The sequence below is a fragment of the Schistocerca serialis genome, chromosome 2 (genome assembly GCF_023864345.2).
Source record: "Schistocerca serialis cubense isolate TAMUIC-IGC-003099 chromosome 2, iqSchSeri2.2, whole genome shotgun sequence".
NCBI lineage: Eukaryota > Metazoa > Arthropoda > Insecta > Orthoptera > Acrididae > Schistocerca > Schistocerca serialis.
Window position 1 is genome coordinate 296,242,602 of NC_064639.1, and position 19,185 is coordinate 296,261,786.

At 38.9% G+C, this 19,185-nt stretch overlaps 1 protein-coding gene across 1 annotated transcript in view; it reads left to right on the top strand.

Moving 5' to 3' along the window:
• The window catches only part of LOC126457061 (NFX1-type zinc finger-containing protein 1-like), a 378,517-nt gene that overhangs the window by 297,507 nt on the left and 61,825 nt on the right, over nucleotides 1-19,185 (top strand). The gene's annotated exons all lie outside the window — the stretch shown is intronic.

The window sequence follows — 19,185 nt, forward strand, 5'->3', positions numbered from 1 at the left end:
CTAAAAAAATTCTTAGCTTATAAAACTGAACTGATCTTTAAAATCCCTGAAAATCATCATCTGAATTTTCTTCTTGTTCCTCTTTGTTGTCCTCTTCATATGTAAGATGGTCTTCACTGCCATCGAGGGCATTACTTATGTTGCACTTCTTGAAAGATTTAACAGTAATGTCTTCTCTCACTCTAGACCATGGCCGTTTTATCCACTGACATATTTGTTTGATTGCAGGGTGTTTTAAAGCTCCCTTCAGTGTGAATTCATGTTTGGTTTCATTCATCATCCAGCTGTTCCATTCCTCTCTCATATTCACTTTAAATGGTTTATTTATCAAGACTCCAAGAGGTTGCAATTGTGAAGTAAGTCCCCCCCCAGAATAACGGTAAGCTCTGTATTTCCCTGTCCCAGTTCTTCTTTCACAGGATTTTTTGAATAACTACTAAGCTGATCTACCACAAGAAGAGAACTCTTTTTCAGTAAAGTACCTTTCCTTCTCTCCCAACCTCCTTAATCCATAATTTGATACCAGCCTCACACATCCAACCCATGTCGTGTATGTGAACAACAACATCTGGCGGTATTTCAGAAGGGTTTGGCATTGTTTTGCACTTGTAAATGATCAATCCAATAAGTTTAATATGATTGGCACAACATGAAAGGACAAAAGTGTAGTGCATTTTTTCATGTTCACCATTTTTCTAGTTACAGTTCTGTTAATCGTCACATCAAATGTCAGGGCTTCCCTTCACATTTGCTATTTGGCTTACCTCCACACTGGTTTTCTTTCAGTGTTGAATAATAAAGCAATGGAAAGATAATATTTTCTCGTCATACCCTTGTGGCTCTTTCTGAGATATTTGGGTTTTGGTTCATATGCTAAGTCATGGCACTTCATAAACCTTGTGTACCAACCAACTCCATCCTTAAAAGTCTGTCAAGTTACACTGTAGTGTAGCTTATGAGTGTGTGTTTGAATCTTTTTGTATTAATTGCAGTGCAATTTTGATGGTGTCCTTGAATCCATTTCAATACATCATCTTCTGTTTTGGGCATTTTGTATTCAATCTTCTATTTGCTCAATTATTCTTCCTCATTTTTTTCCAAGGGGTCGAAATGCTGCTCTGTTCTCTGTTTCCATGTTCTTCTGCATATGCTATTAGTTTCAATTTATAGCCCGCATCATATGAACACCTTTTATTTTTTTCTGTTAGGAAGCTAGCTACTAACAGAAATATTGCACTGTTACAAATAACATAACTAACTTTCAATTCAAGTTCACTGGCACTGTCGAATGCAATGATGCATCATAGGCTTGTGACAGTTGGGCAGAAGGGAGACATCATCAGCAAGCTTGTGAATCCTCGCAACTCATTTTCGTTGCATCGGTGCACTGCTGCTCCAGTTGAACCAGTGTTGCCAGATAGAGATAGGTTTCCGCAGCATTGAATATATGGCCATTTTTAAAACTGGTGGGAATTTTAAATCAAACACTGTACATTCTTATATTAATTTCAAGCATGAGATGAATCTGGATTTTGGAGGCAATTTTTCAAAGAAAAAAGGGCATCTTATAGTGTATTAAATATGGTACTATGAATTTCATATTCTTTTTTTCTACTTTGCGTTTATAAGTCTTGAGTGAACATTAATACTGTTAAAAAGACAATATAGCCAAAGTGGCTTGTATGTTTTTTAAATACACTCTGAGACATATGGGTCTACCAGTAGAAATTCAAGAGGCAATTCCCATAAAAAAAAAGGGGGGGGGCAACAGTCCCTGTCTTCTTCTAGGGACGAGGTGGGCAGGTGCCGGGGAGGGAGGGGGGGGCAAATCACCAAGTATCCAGCTTATTATGGATATCCCTTGTATGATTGTCACTGTAGGTAATATGATATACATGACATTATAGTGCATATTCAGTCCCCTCCAAGAGACCAGTAAGTTTAATTCCTGATATAGCAAATAATAACCATTGAAAAGTGCCTTACATCTTTGTTAATAGGGATAGAAAAGAAAAGATTTTGTCTATAACACAAAATGGGCACAAATTAAGATTAGCTCAAAATAAAGGACGTAAAATGAAAACCAGAAACTAGCATGTTGTAGGATTGGCATGTTTGCTTAAATGTTAGTGCATTTGGCTGGAATATAGGTACTGCAATCATAACTCATTAAAGTCTCATGAAACTGATTACTATGTTGAGTAAAAATAGACACAAAGTAAATGTTGACTTTCTACAGCTTTGAGGAGAATTTTATGACTGTATGTTTGAAATCAGGTGGCCTCTAATGCTTAATAGTAACCTGTACTGTTATCAGGATTGTCCAGTAAGTAAAATTACTGTCTTACTAACACACTGGGTTTCCCTATAGCTTTATTCTGATTGTATTACAAGAACTACCAAAGTTTTATTATGTACTAAATTTGATGCTTTTAAATATTTTGTATTACTTTAAGTGATTTATAATGCTTTACAAATTTATTTCATCCAATATAACAGTACAATTTAGTCCAAGGGTAGGTAGCCACAAAGGCATTGCAATCTACTATTCCATATCAATGTATCAAAGTGCTCTATTTCTTATAAAAGTACAATAATTGCTACATTTGTAATTTTATGATACTGTTAAACAACCATTTAACCATAAACGTTTCATATCTTCACTATTTGTATTAAACATGAGAATTTTATTTTACAAATATATTCTTATGTTCGTAGCATAAGAACTATCTTACATCATTTAAGGCAGCGCTAATGTGAAACCTCATAGATGTTCTGTTAACATTGTCCTTGGTTTTTGCTATATAACTTGTTACACAGTCAATTACAGGAATTCAGGCATTCACCTGTCAGCTTTGTTCTGCACTTATTTTTAATAAATTCATCTATGAAACTAATGATTCACAAAGGTAACTAGAAGTAAACAAAGCCTTTATTGTAAGTGCAACATTAACTAATATAGGGTATTTCTCAAAGAATTTGCTTCAAATATCATATCAGCAATACATTTGCATTAGCTTGAAATTTCAAATTTAACCATTAAGGTTTTCAGATAAGACGCAAAATTCATAAGCTGGAAAGGATCTGCAGTATAAGCTAACAGACTATTCTCTTCTAGTCCTTGCAAAAACAGTTTGATAGCCAGTAAAAGATTGTGGAGAAGGAACTTTACCCACAGAGACAGTTGGTGTAAAATATAGCGGTATGTTATAAACTGCTGAAAACTTTCATCTCTTTGGCAAACATACTTGTAGATAGTTATTTTCTCAGATAAGATGAGCTGCTTCACAGTAAAAAAAGTATCTTCTCCTCTTGTATGGCTTTCCAAAGAATTTACTTTCAAAGGTTCTTCCTTGACAATAAAATTATAAAAAATCATCCTTACAAAAGCTGACAACTGAGCAGTGCCTGTTGCATCATAGGACTTATCTAATTACATTGCAAAATAACAATACTCATCCAAGTATATTTTCAATAAAGAAAAAACATCATTGGACATTGTTTTCAACTCTTCTTGTGATTGTCCTTCTTGTGATTGTCCTTCATTGGCATCCATGATTTCAGACTTGTTTTTGACATTTTGAAACAACTCTTCAGCAGCACCTTGAAATTTTTATCTCCGAATTCACCCTCATTAAAGTATTTCCTCCTTTTTGGCAATACATTCAAGACACAGTAAGAAGCAAGAGTGGCAACAACACATTTGTCAGCTGGTTTTGTGAACAGATTTTGCTGAAAACTTAACGGATACTAAGTTCCTTAATTTTTTTTCTTTTCTCAGTTCATTGTATGATTGAAACTCGGTTTGACACTTGGGTGCACAGATATTTCACAAATGCAATAGTAGCTTGATGCAATAAACAAATGCATGTGCCACTTTTTCTGTTACAAAAAATTCATGTTCCCATTTGGCATGAAAGTAATATCCTTTTTTCCCCACATATACAACTCATTAGGCATAAAGTCATTGCACTATGTATTATTTTCTTGATATAATATCATGTTGGAAGATATTAGTGGCAAAATCTCCATGATGATGAAACACAAATTTTGAGATAACATTCACTTTCTCATTGCAAATTGTGATGAAGTTCTCCTAAAATGTGTCAGCATTTATGCATGCCCAGTGCTGACAGCAAACAAAACAATTTACAGTTTTCTTACAATGTTCGTTCCACAGCAGTTGGTAGTGCACCATATCAGCATGAAACTTGCTGACTTCTCCCAACTCATAATGATGAAACAAATTAGATTAAACAAATTAAACATGGAACACTGAGTTGGAAATCGCAATCACAGGTTTACCTATGCACTAATTTTGGTCATTATAACATATTCATTTGGGGTTTTTGAAACATACCGAAAAGTGAAACAATAAAATGTATCTGCAGATGGAAGTATCAGAGGAAATTGAAAAGTTAATAGAAATATAGCCTCTGTACTACTAAAAGCCCTTAAATCTTTAGATAATTTAATTTTCAAAACATTTACAGATGACAGAATGCTAAAGAGAATATTCTGGTTTTAGTTGTAATTAAAAGCTGGTGAACTTTAAGCTAAGAAATCATTCATTGAAGAGTCATTTACAGAAATTAAGTTCACAGAAATTTGCAATGTATTTTGTATTGTAAAGGTAGTAGGACGAAAAATGAAATGGCATCTGAATTTTGTTATTAATTGTAGAACACAGAAAAACTTATTGAGAACTAAAGACACCATAGCATGTAAAGAGAGTGATCATGTTCATGATGAAGATGATGATCCAGTCCAAATGGGTACTGATAAAGATTGAGTTTGTTGGAAAAGACAAAAAAATCCAATTCCGGAACAATGGAAAATCCAGGATGGAATGTAACAATATTATCTGAGGACAGTTGCTATTCACCATATAGCGGAGATGCTGAGTTGTAGATGGGCACAACAAAAAGACTTTCACACTTAAATCTTTCAGCCAATGCCTTTGTCAACAATAAACACACACACACCAGCACATGCACCTCACACACATGACTGCAGTCTCAGGCAACTGAAACTTCACTGGGAGCAGCAGCACCAGTGCTTGATGGGAGTGGCATCTGGAAGGGAGTAAGGTGGAGGCTGGGGTGGGGATGGGGAGGGATAGTGTGGTGGGGATGGCAGTGAATTGCTGCAGATTAGGCAGAGGGCAAGGGAGTGGTGGGGAGGGGGGGCGGCGGAGGGAAATAGCAGAAAAGGAGAGAAATAAATTAAAAAATAAAAAGACTGGGTTTGGTGGTGGAATGACAGCTGTATAGTGCTGGAATGGGAGCAGGGAAGGGGCTGGATGGGTGAGGACAGCGACTAACAAAGGTTAAGGCCAGGAGGGTTATGGGATTGTAGGATTTATTGCAGGGAAAGTTCCCACCTGTGCAATTCAGAAAAGCAGGTGTTGGTGGGAAGGATCCATACGGCACAAGCTGTGAAGCAGCCCTTGAAATCAAGGATATCATGTTTGGCAGCATGTTCATCCCAAATTCCTCAAACCCATAACACAAATTGAAACTCTTGCCCTGCAGGATCTTGAGCAACATGAATTCCACCACTTCAAAAAGCTTTCCATCCTGCTCACTTCCTTCTCCCGCCTTGGAGTACCATTGGTCGCCACCTCTACAACAACCTCCAATCCTCCCCAGCACCCCCTCATAGCTGACAAACCCTGTTTCACAGACCTACTACACTTACCCCACCCTCCAAAACTCACTCCCACCACCACATAGAATCCAGAACGTAAACAGACCTGCAACACAGTCATGAACCTTTCCTCCAGAAGCCTTGCCTCACAGAAATATCAGCCCTTTCCAAAGGCCTCACCTTTTGCCCACTCCCAAATTCAATCATACAGGACTTGTTAAAAGACCTTCTCTCCTTCTCCTAGTTGCTACAGTGGAAACACTTTTTCGCTACCAACCCTATCAATCAGACTCAACCTAAGACCAATACAAGACTCAATTTTCCAGTGCTTTATAACACTGTTTCTTGGCAACATGAAATCATCAACCTTGTGGAATGGCATAATGCTATTAAATGAACGAAAAAGGAAATGAAACAAGATTTTTTATGCGCCAGATTTGACAAAGTTACAATATCTATAACAACATATGCTGAGTTTATAGAATCCTGGCCAAGTGACTACACATCAGTCAATTTGTATGACTTTCAGGATAGCTGAATGTGAGATTCAGATGGGGAGATTTAAAGCTTGTTGTACCAAGAGATGATGAAAAACCGGATTACATTCTACTGGTCTTGTTTTGCTCATCATTAGAGTTTGTAACTGTAGTGATGATAAATAATTTATGTGAGAATCAAAACTGTTTTTTCTGCTCTAAAATTTTTCTTGCTTCATAATCTCAAATACACTCCTGGAAATGGAAAAAAGAACACATTGACACCGGTGTGTCAGACCCACCATACTTGCTACAGACACTGCGAGAGGGCTGTACAAGCAATGATCACACGCACGGCACAGCGGACACACCAGGAACCGCGGTGTTGGCCGTCGAATGGCGCTAGCTGCGCAGCATTTGTGCACCGCCGCCGTCAGTGTCAGCCAGTTTGCCGTGGCGTACGGAGCTCCATCGCAGTCTTTAACACTGGTAGCATGCCGCGACAGCGTGGACGTGAACCGTATGTGCAGTTTACGGACTTTGAGCGAGGGCGTATAGTCGGCATGCGGGAGGCCGGGTGGACGTACCGCCGAATTGCTCTACACGTGGGGCGTGAGGTCTCCACAGTACATCGATGTTGTCGCCAGTGGTCGGCGGAAGGTGCACGTGCCTGTCGACCTGGGACCGGACCGCAGCGACGCACGGATGCACGCCAAGACCGTAGGATCCTACGCAGTGCCGTAGGGGACCGCACCGCCACTTCCCAGCAAATTAGGGACACTGTTGCTCCTGGGGTATCGGCGAGGACCATTCGCAACCGTCTCCATGAAGCTGGGCTACGGTCCCGCACACCGTAAGGCCGTCTTCCGCTCACGCCCTAACATCGTGCAGCCCGCCTCCAGTGGTGTCGCGACAGGCGTGAATGGAGGGACGAATGGAGACGTGTCGTCTTCAGCGATGAGAGTCGCTTCTGCCTTGGTGCCAATGATGGTCGTATGCGTGTTTGGCACCGTGCAGGTGAGCGCCACAATCAGGACTGCATACGACCGAGGCACACAGGGCCAACACCTGGCATCATGGTGTGGGGAGCGATCTCCTACACTGGCCGTACACCACTGGTGATCGTCGAGGGGACACTGAATAGTGCACGGTACATCCAAACCGTCATCGAACCCATCGTTCTACCATTCCTATACCGGCAGGGGAACTTGCTGTTCCAACAGGACAATGCACGTCCGCATGTATCCCGTGCCACCCAACGTGCTCTAGAAGGTGTACGTCAACTACCCTGGCCAGCAAGATCTCCGGATCTGTCCCCCATTGAGCATGTTTGGGACTGGATGAAGCGTCGTCTCACGCGGTCTGCACGTCCAGCACGAACGCTGGTCCAACTGAGGCGCCAGGTGGAAATGGCATGGCAAGCCGTTCCACAGGACTACATCCAGCATCTCTACGATCGTCTCCATGGGAGAATAGCAGCCTGCATTGCTGCGAAAGGTGGATATACACTGTACTAGTGCCGACATTGTGCATGCTCTGTTGCCTGTGTCTATGTGCCTGTGGTTCTGTCAGTGTGATCATGTGATGTATCTGACCCCAGGAATGTGTCAATAAAGTTTCCCCTTCCTGGGACAATGAATTCATGGTGTTCTTATTTCAATTTCCAGGAGTGTAGAATGTTTTATGTTACTTCTGTGATACAAATCCTGGTTATCTCTGTGCCCACACAGGGAAATAATGTGACAGTGGCAGAAGAGTATGCTGCTGATAATTGGCTACACCCTTCTTGATTTGTCTGTTAATTAGGGAGTCTTCGTTTGATATCAGATCCACGTTAACAGTAACTAAGGAGCTAGTTCTTCCCTACATCACCAGTCTATTGATTTTTTCTTTTGCTGAGTCAAAAGGGCTTCTCTTTCTCCAGATAAATCATAGGAAGTTACAACAGATTATTTGACTAGTTGTTTGTAAAGATTACACAAATTTGCAAAAAAAGTTTTTGTTTTGATAAAAGATTTTTCTGTAGTTTTTGATTTCAGAAATGATATTGCGATTTTTTTAAATTTAAGGTTTGTCTACAAAAAGAGGTAAGACTTCTAGGAAAAATCCTAAAAGGCCATTTTTATATAAGTATTATTTGTGTACAGCGTAATTAAACTACATTAAACATGGGTTAATCTTAAAACATATTTTAAGAAAAGTTAATAAAGCTTTATTACAACACTATTACAAATCTTTGTAGTAACATTTCCTTTTTCCTTCCAAACTGTTTTTTGTACTTTTCCTGCCGTGGAGTTGAGAATTTTCTCTTTTTAATACCCAACAGTAATCAGCCATCATGTAGTAACATTTCCTTTTTCCTCCCAAACTGTTTTTTTTACTGCTGTGGAGTTGAGAATTTTCTCAATTTTCTCTTTTTAACACCCAACAGTAATCAGTCACCATGTTCACATCTCAGTGCCCGTGACATCTTTGTTCCATTTCTTTTCTGCCTTGATGGAATCGTGTCCTTGTTCTTCACTGACAGCTCCAAGGTTTTCCGAAAAATAGTCCAGATGAGAATGAAGGAAATGATCTTTAATACTCATGTTGCAGTCCAGCAGTTTGTAGTTAGTTAACAGATCGACAGCAGTATTCTTGTAGATCGGGTCTTTTTTACTTCCAACAAAGCTGGTTACCACTTCTTTAAAAGATTTCCTTGCTTTCCTTCCCTGGTTTTCCATTTCCAACTTGAAGTTTTCATCCTTCAGAAGTTTTCTTATATCAGGTCCAACAAATACTCCTTCATTAAGTTTTGCCTCAGAGAAGCCAGGAAATTACTCACAAAGGTAGCTAAAACACTCTCCTTCTTTAGACAATGCTTCAGCGAATTGTTTCATCAGTCCCAACTTGATATGAAGTGGTGGACGTAAAATCTTATTAGGATCCTCTAAACTCACTTCTCAACATTCTAAACTCCAGGAACCAAAATTTTTGTTACTGGCCATTCTGTTTTATGTTTATGATCACAGCTGTCCCGTTCAAAGAGGAAGCAGGGAAACTTTGCGTAGCCACTCTGTTGGTCAAGTAGCATAGAGGTCACTTTCAGGTCCCCACAAGTGGTCCACTTATGATCAGTGTACTTAAGCTTGTTAAGGACCAATTCAAGGTTCTCATAACATTCTTTCAAATGAACTGAATGTCCTACTGGTACAGATGCATATTTGCTGCCATTGTGCAGAAGAAAAACTTTCAGGCTTCGTTTGAAAGAATCAATGAAAAGTCTCCATTCATTGGGTTTGTATTTGATATTTAATGCCTCCATCGGCCCAGCAACATTAGTACAAGAGAAGAGGTCACCCACTTGAGAGAAAAAAGGCACAAACTCTTTTTCTCTACTCCTATACCAAGGAAAACCCTTTTTCTATCAACCTTGACCCTAAAACCTCGGCTGAATCCTCTGGAAGACCTAAGTGTCTAACCAAATAATTTACTTCTAACTTTTGAAGAGTTTTGCCTCTTTGTTGGCGGAGGGGGGGGGGGGGGGGGCACTCATAGCTGCCACCATTGTCATCATCATCACTGCCTTGAGACAACCGGTGAACATCAGTTTCTGTTTTCAAGTATATCTGGAGGACAAGGTATGGGAAAATGAAGCCTATGAGGAATAGGGCACATGGAGAATGTTTGGATGCCAAATCTCCATTTTATTTTTCAAATTAAAACCTTGCACACAGCAGGAGCAAAGATAACAGTCTTTGTTGTGATTTTTTGGGTTATCTCCAAATCATAGGTATTGCAAAACTAAATGATTTCTTCTTACTGTGAAACCATTGTCCCAGTTGTTCTACACACACACAGAACACACTTTGTGAGGAGCCCATGATTTGCCTTGACCACCCAGTTTCATACCAAAGTAGGCAGAGTATATCTTTTTAACAAAATCACAGATGTTTCCCTGTTGCATTTTAACAGTATAAGTCCCAAAAATATACCCGAAACAATCAGGGGAGTTCACACAACCTCTGGAAGCCATTATAAACACACAACTAAATTTTCTTCAATGAAGAAACAATGGAAATGTGCTCAGCAGAGAGGTTACATCCACACTGACAGTAGCTTGACCTTGAAGTACAGAGTAGATAGTGGGTGGATGGGGAAGGAGGAAGCCTGCAAGGGGTACTGACACAGACAGCATACTGGCAAAAATCTAGTATGAACTGGATTCTACCAGTTTTATTGTACACTTTTTTTTAACAAAAGAAGGGCTGTGTCATGATGGCAGCCTAAATTTAGACTAATTACATTCGCAAATTAATTTATTAGGCTAAAAATGTTATATTTTAAAGTTTTTATTTAGGTGTGACTGGGAGGTTACAGTTTGTATGTATGTTAAAAACACCTTAAAAGTAAAAATCCTCTTGTGTGATTTGTGGGTAAACAAAGGGTGATGGAATTTTTTCACAATTTTTTTGTATGCAGCATAACTAATACTATAAGAATTACTATAAAAATTTGAAACAATTTTTTCAACGCAGACCTGTGTCATCGGCATTGGCGACTGCTATGAAAGAATGCATGTGAATACACTAACTTTCGACACCTTGAGGATTTATTGGTTATTTTTCTTTGAATACTGTAAAACGTAATATAGATGCAGTAAACTGAAATACATGGCACTAAATCTACTTCGCTCTGCTACTTATTTCGCCGCTAGATTTGGTGAAACTTGGTATCACAGTCACGAGCACACGTTCACTTGTGCACGTTTTACAAAGCATCTGCGCATGTGCAACTGACATGACGTAATTGCCTTTCAGGCCAAATACATACGGATTTGATAAACAATGCGCATGGTTTACTGCAAGCACTGCTAGCCCTTACCACTCAACTACAAGTTTATGTCAATGCCACGAGGTGGTAGCACACTGCAGCAGACTTTTATCTACGTTCGCCTGGCATAAATCACGCTAGGCAGTAGCACACTCCACAGATGAATTCACTCACTGTATAGTAAAGTTAGATCAGACTTCAGTATATGTTGTAATTATACTGATATAAAAATGTATTTTGTGGGATTCATATTAAGATATATTGTACATTAAGTTTTGGATTTTATCCTAGAGTAATTCATCTGAGGCACTGAGAACCAAAAAGCTCATCATCGTCAATTGTGAGAGTAGCATTTGTTCATGCTTCTGACATCTCTTGATCTTATGGTGGGTCGGATTTATCTGTACTGTAAGCCCACATTGTACGAATATCTGAAAATTCATGAAAAGGTGTCTCACTGGCTGCTCTGATATTCTTTTAAATGTTGGGGGTCGAAGATGGTGTCCTTTTCAGCCTAATGGCTCTCACAAGGAAAACTCCCCATCACAGCACTTTCAGACCACAGTGGTAAGATGGCCCAGTGGACAACCCATCAAAATCTGAACACAGATCAAGCATGAAAAGAGGAAGAAAGTGTACTGGGCTGTGAAAAAAAAGCAAAATAGAAACAATGAACGTTCCAAAAATAAGAAGTGCAATATAGAGAAACCATGTAGACAAGTGGTGTCGTGGTTGCAATGTTCAGACCTGCCTCATGCAAATTTCTTTCTTCTCTTTTTTTTCTGCTGTTCGCTTTATTCAAATTTGAGTCTGTGTCATGGTGTAACATCCATTTGCAACAGCAAGGTGTAAGGTAAAGACCTATAATGACTGTTGAGTCTGCACAACTACTCTGTTAGCAGCCTAAAGGAAGTGGCTTTCGAATGGGGACTGCAAACGGTTGATGACAAGGTGACAAGTGGAACGAACCCTCCACCAGAAAACACACCTGGAGTGTCATACACGACATTAGTGACAGTACATGTTTCATATGATAGGAATGTCTTATCGACACATCTAATTTGTACAACCGGTAAGTGAGTGAGATATGCTCGGTGCGGGTGTTTGTATGAATGTAACCAATGTATAGTATGACAACTGCCAAGACTACAGAAAGTGAAAGAGCATTTCAGTGACCAGATGGACAGTTCATCATGTTGTATAAAAATAAAAAAATGCACAAGGAGGGTTTGAGCACAGCTCGGCCACATGGTAGTCATATACCGTAATAACTTAAACCAGGACGCTACATTTCTTCACAGCTGCTCTTTATTGTACTTCTTGAACTGTTGCAATTGGGAGTTTCCCTTGTCAGCGCCTTATTTGTATTCTACTCAATGGACCTTGTTGGTAGACAGTACTACTAAAATTTAGTCATTTCTGCAAACAGCAGGTTGTGTTTGGGATTGGTTTTCTACTATGCACAAATCAGATTTCCTGTGGAGTGTCAACATGAACTGTGTAGAACCTGTATTAAGCACTAACAGAAAAGAAAATTACCAGGAAAAATTAGCCACAAAGAAAACAGGGCATTTGAGATCAGATCTGTTGTCTGAGGTATTGACATAATCAAATAAGCGTGACTACAAGCAAACTTTTAACAGGGAAGTGTATAATAAGTGTAAGTTGTTATGTTGATGCAACATAAGAATGTGCGATTTTCAGACTGAAAGTTAATTCGTTAGCTAATACATGGCTTAGGGATCTTGTATATTTGTCCGAAAAAATAAAAAAGCATGATAACTCCCACTTATACAAAAATGTGAAACAGAGAGTAGTGAAAGCTTAAACATTGTTTCATTCTTGCCATAAACTGTACTTAATTATGTACAAAACCACAAAATTCCACAAAAAAAATTCTTCCTTTTTTTTCAGACAAGTTATGCATATTAATATTATTAGTACTATTGAAAGTGGCTCAAGTTGTATAAATGTGTTGATAAGCATAACTGTTATACAGCAGATTCTATTAATTTTGGACTCTTATATTTATCTGAATTTTAAAATTTGTTGACAGTCAGCTTGTGTACCTATGAGCTGTCACTGGTTATTGGCCTGACAGTTCACCAGTGCCTTAGTTCAAAAGGGTGCAAAGTTTACAGTAAATCACTTGATGACAAACGCCCTTTTGGCTTCTGTCTCAGGTTCTTCAGCTGATATTTGTTTGATGATTTTTCTGACGTTTCACCAGCACATGTGGCTGGCGTTGTTACGCTGTGGTGAAAAACTTAAACATTGAAGTATACTTCACCACAATCCTGTCACTGATTTAATATATATCAAGGAAAGAAAAACAAGAATGATACTCATGTATACTTTGCTTGCTGAAGCAAAGAAAGAAAGAAGAAATTGTTTCTTCTGTAACAGCACGAAGTACAGAGTTAATGTTACTAACCAAACGATCCATAAAAATACTACAAAGATTGTATGGAAGAGATAGTCAGTACATGTCTTTTTCAATATTTTTGCTATGTTGGCAATAAATATGAAGATTATCTGCAGCATAATAACAAATAAACTCATGAAAAGAATGAAATTGATGCTACTGCTAGTAGATGAACTGAAGAGAAGAAAAACTGAAGATTGAAAGTGAGACGGAACACAGTAAGTAGAAGAGGAAGTTGGAACACAAAGGCTAATGAACAAAATTAAGGAATGCAAATCACATGTGCAAAAAAGTGACCTTAATTAACAGTTTTGTAAAGGCAAATACTTAAATATGGCACAAAAAGAAATAATCTCTTCAAAATATGTCTATTTGTGCTAATACCAGTAACCTCTAAACTATAGCAGTGCTTCATATGGAGAACATGAATGACATCTCCACACTTTTGTCTTCTTGATGAAGAGTCATAATTCCCGACTTCTTATGTGAGTTTCGACAAGTGACAAAGGATACAGTATGGCCCAAAGTAGCACTTTAGTAGCTTTTCTGATAGTACCAGCTCTCCACAGACATAACAATCCATATTGTCTCCCAAGGTGTGTCTCACTCGGCGGATTTTAGCGTTATAGCTCTCTCTTGGCCTTTCTTCAGGGCAGCCAAGGTCCATTCCCTTGCTTCTTCAGTCCTGGCAATCAGGTGTTCCATGTATTCATCCTGAGTATCATCTGGTTGAAATGAGAACAGTGTATCCATTGTCATTTCAGCCTCACAAACATGGAGCAGAAAGAATGGTGTGAAACCAGTATTGTCTTGCTACACTGTGTTGTATGCGGATGTCTTGACGGAAAGTATTGCATCCCAATCTCTCTGTTTGACATCAGCATACATTGAGAGCATATCTGCCAAAGTCTCAATAAATCATTCTGTAAGGCCATTCATTTGTGCTGTGTGGTAGGCAGTTTTCATCCTGTGGATTATGTTGCAACTTGAAATTATTTGTCATGCAAATCTTGGCTGGTAAACTTTTCCATGAACAGATATCATCACATGAAATACTCTGTGGTTCAAAATGATGTCTTCTACGAGGAACTTCACAATTTCCAGTGCTTCCTCATCCGGCACAGCTTTGGTGACGGCATAGCGGGTGAAGTAATCAGTGCAGGTAGTTATCCGTCAGTTTCAACTCGTTGTTCTGCCTTGTTCCAGGAAAATTTTGCATCTCCTTGCAGTAGGACTCCATCACCATTCACTAGGTGTCCCAAAATTTTATTTCTTGTGTGATGAAGAAGCACTTTCTCAGATTCGGGTGGAGACGTAAAATCTGAGCACACTTTAGCATGGTTTTAAGTTGGCTTGGATGTTCTTCAAATGTCTTCAAAAAATGACAAACTCATCCAGATAGTAAAGGCACATTTACATTTAAGGTGTCAAGGCAGATTGTCCATCATACATTCAAAGGGGGCTGGAGCGTTGCACAGCCAAATTGGCATAATTGTAACTCATAGAGGCCATCAGGAATTATGAAGCAGTTTTTTCTCAGTTGCCTTTCTCAGCCTCAATTTGTCAGTAACTTGACTGCATGTCCACAATAGATAAAAACTTTGATTCTTTCAAGCAGTCCAGGCTGTCATAAATGCATGGCAATGGATATACATCTTTCTTCGTGATTGTTTTCATCTGTCAATAGCCATTGCAGAAACACCATGTACCATCATTCTTCTTCAGAAGGACCATTGGAGAGGACCAAGGATTCTCTGAAGGGTCAACGACATCATCTTGCAACATATTCTCTACATCCTCCTGGATTATCAGTCGCTTAGATAGCTATACTGTATTAGTGCTGACTAATTGGTGGATGATCCTCAGTATTCATACAATGTTTTATTGTGGGCCACTTGTTTGTTCCTTCACCACTATAGATTTACGAACATCCAAAAACTGACACAAAATTACTATTACTTGCTGACATTGTTCCTTAGTGAGCCCAGATCCTGTTGGCATTTCAATGGTAGCGTCCTCCCCTGCATTGTCTGTAGTGGTAATGGAGAACAATTCTTTGTCGATGACATTAAAGACAGACGTAGGGCAAAATGCATTTGTGTACTTGAACATCTATATCTCCAAAAATATTACAGTGAAACTACTAAGACTTGAGATTATTATGTACAGCATAATGCTTGATATTCTGTGTCATTTTTGTCGGAAAATACGCTTCGACATACATTTTATAAGAATTTGAATTTTTAATTACCATTCTACCTTTTCTTGTAAGCTAATCAAGCAATAAACTGGAATTTCACAGTTTACATCTGCATAAGAGGCTAATAAATCACGTGGAACAAATTTTTGTTTGCGGTCATAGTTGCTTTGATATTAATTTTTCAGTTCTGTGTTATTCCAATTTTTGACAATATTGCTATATGTCTAGTGACTAATGCTGATATCAATAATGTTTATTCTCTTCCTCATCTTCCTGGAGTAATCTCTTCTTCTGCGTCCTTTGCCTAGCCAACTTTTGCATTTTTTCTTCCGCTGGCTGAGGTTTGTCCTTTCACACTTCATCAATCTTTTTGAGTATTTTCAGTGAGAATGCACCTGGATGGAAGCTTAGGCTCTTCAAGTACTTCCACTATTGAACACTAGACAGGCATCACATGCAGATATCTTCACAACAATTGAGGAAGCGAATATTGCTTTTTGGACAATACATACATATAAGGTGATTTTAGCTCTCATTTGTATTCTGTGTTTTCCCAGGTACGCATTTTTTCAGCAGTACAGGGTTGACTAGGTACCTGAAAATTGGTTTTGTAACATCTAAAACAGCAAGTGGCAAACCATGTTTGTGGGTGTACGGCTTTCCACTGGCTTCTGCCTGAAGATGGTTGCACCATGATTTGTCACAAAGGGAATGTTGGGGATTATCATCTGCGGAAAGTTTGTGAAAGAATATTGTTCACACAATATGGCTTGTTGCATTGTTTTCACACTATTTAAGTTATCCCTGATACACTTTCCATAATATATTTGTAAAGTGTGAATTTCCGTGTCTGTCTGTTTAACACCTCCCAGTGGCTTTCCATCTTCTAGTTTCTTACCTTTCATTGCTTTCTTCAGTCTGAGAAGTCTACCCCTCATTCATTTTTGAACATGCCCTTACACATTCTAGTTTTTCAATTATAGTTTTTGAGCCATAAGGATTGCTCTCCAAGGCAGTCTTGAAAGCACTGGAATCTCCATCACTTAGACACTTCACATCCTAACACCAAATTGTTCAGATGAATTTTGGAATATTAGTTTCATCCCAGTTTTTTCCATCCCACAACTTGACACCTGGTAATTCTTGCTGGACATTCTCTGGTGTTCCTGCTGCCACCTTTATTTTTCACTGTCATCATTGTTTTTTCTTGTGTCACACTGAGAGTAATATTTACTCATTACTTGGAAGTCTAAGATTTTCCCTGTATCCACTCTAATGACATATGATATGCCGTGAAGTGATGTATGGCCCCTCTTCATCCAGGTCCCATCACAATAGATGCACAGGCTGGTCTTTACTACACAGTGTCCTTCTTCCCCTTCATTGTTAATATCTACAGCTTCCTCATTAGCTGCTTTTATGTCCTCCTTGCACTCAACTTCAAGAGCGCTGAGGAGTGTTCTGTTGTAATCACTGAGTCTAGTTACTGTTCATCAAACCACAAAGCAAATTTGTGCCTTCTCTGCCTACACTTAAGCATCTCGTGGTGTAAGAAAATCTTGTAGTCGCTCGTACATCTTCCCGTGGAGAGCAGAAGCCTTGAACTGAACATCATATTCACAAAATTTACGCAAAATATTTATATTACTTACAATGCCAGTTCTGTCACTGTCATCATACAGTCTAAGGCCCTTTTACCCACAATTACCACATGCATGTGAAACGTTAATCATAAGGACAAGTATTCCTAAGTCAGTTACCCTAAATCTACTGGAAAAATCATCTTTGGCACCGTACACAGCATCATCAATTCCTTTACTAATTTTCTTCTTCAATGAACTCAGTGACTTTGTCGAAAATTGTTCTTCACACTTAGGAGCAGCATTTGTAACACTGGTATTTAAATTTCCTGTACCTGTTACACGCAGTATTCACTGTTTCCTCATTTTTTTTTAATATGCATCCGATGTTATGACCCATTTCGAGCAAAATAGGTTGATATATGCAAAACTAAAAACTGAAATAAGTTTGTATAGAACTAAAAACTGAAATAAGTTTGTAGCATATGCTATTAAAAAAACACATTATAAACATAGGAACAAGCAAAGACAATCTTTCTCACAGCCTTATAGATTCATCTGCAGTTACTTTGTTTAGATTGTGTGAACGAAAAATTAACTTACAAAAAATTTCAAATGTAGAGAAGGTGTGTATCACAGCCTAGAAAGAAGGGGCATGGAAGGTGCAAATGCCCAAGAAAACTTTTTTAAAACATATTTCTAAACAGAATTTGATTATGAAACTTTGTATTGTTATTCTTAAAGAATCAATCTAATAAATTACAGAATAAAAGAAATTTTAATTTCTTTGCAATTTTTCCCTACATCTGCCTTTCCTAGAATGGTTTGACTGTCCCTAAGCACAAACCTTTAGGGATGAGCTGTGGCAACTCATGACAGTGATCCAAAGTTTTCCTTGACTATATGTACTGCTTATGACCTGTGATGGCATGTAGAATCCTTTAGTGAGTCTGAGTAACTTTTTGCAGTTGACAGAAGCTTCACAGTTTAACTGTGCATCTCAATTGGTGACTGGACTGAAATGCTTCTTATTGATGGTGGCAGGACAATGTCTTCAAAGGCAAACAACTGCCCTTAGCAATCTTATTTATATGTGATTGTTGGAATAGCTTTACCAATCCGAAGTACTGATGTTGCACAATGTGTGAACACTTCGACACTTGAAAAGAAGTCACACCCAAGAATAACACAACTGCATTCTGTTAAAGTGACAGATTCAAAAGGCCGTGTTCTGTCATTGATAGTTATTCTTGCAATACATGTTCCTATTGCCTGGATGTATTTACCATTCACAACCATCAGCACAATTGCTTTCGTATCACGGAACATCATTAGCTGGTGAGGATAAGCATTCAACATTACAGAAAAGTAGGAAGCTGAGTCAGCTATTGCCCTGACTGATTGACTGTCGATGTGTCGGTAAGCATTCAGTGTTGCAGAAAAGGAAGCTCACTAGCACCTGGACTGGTTGGCGATTGATAAAGATACTGGTGAGATTTCGTGTCACCTTATTAACTGTCATCTATCGAGGATTTCCGTCTGTGGCGGCCTCACCTTCATAGATGGTTGCCTCACTTAGTTTTCCTGATTTTGATGCCTAGGCAAGCAGCTGGTATATCTGTACGGCAATGGGGAATGGCTATGGCATGTTGGGGAGCGACCTCGTCCAATAAAACACCAATGAGTTTTGACTTATATGTCGACTATAATCATTTGCAGGTGACTGGCATCTATAAGGCTATTGTGATGGTTAACATCTGGCAGCATAATAGTCACTGAACACCTGTTTTCTTTCTCTGCAGTAGTGTATAATGTGTCTACAGTGAAAACAGAGCAGTGGTTTTTCTTCTGTTGGGGCATCCTAGTTTGTGTGCAACTTGCATCTACCTGCGTTGGTTAGATGCTGGGATGTCATTTAATAGTGGCACAATAAGACTGACTTGCCCTAGTCCATTCTTCAAGGTGTGTTCAGATGGTGATGCAGATGGATACCAAAGATCAATACACCTCTTCTCCATTATTCTCTTTCACCTCCTGACATAT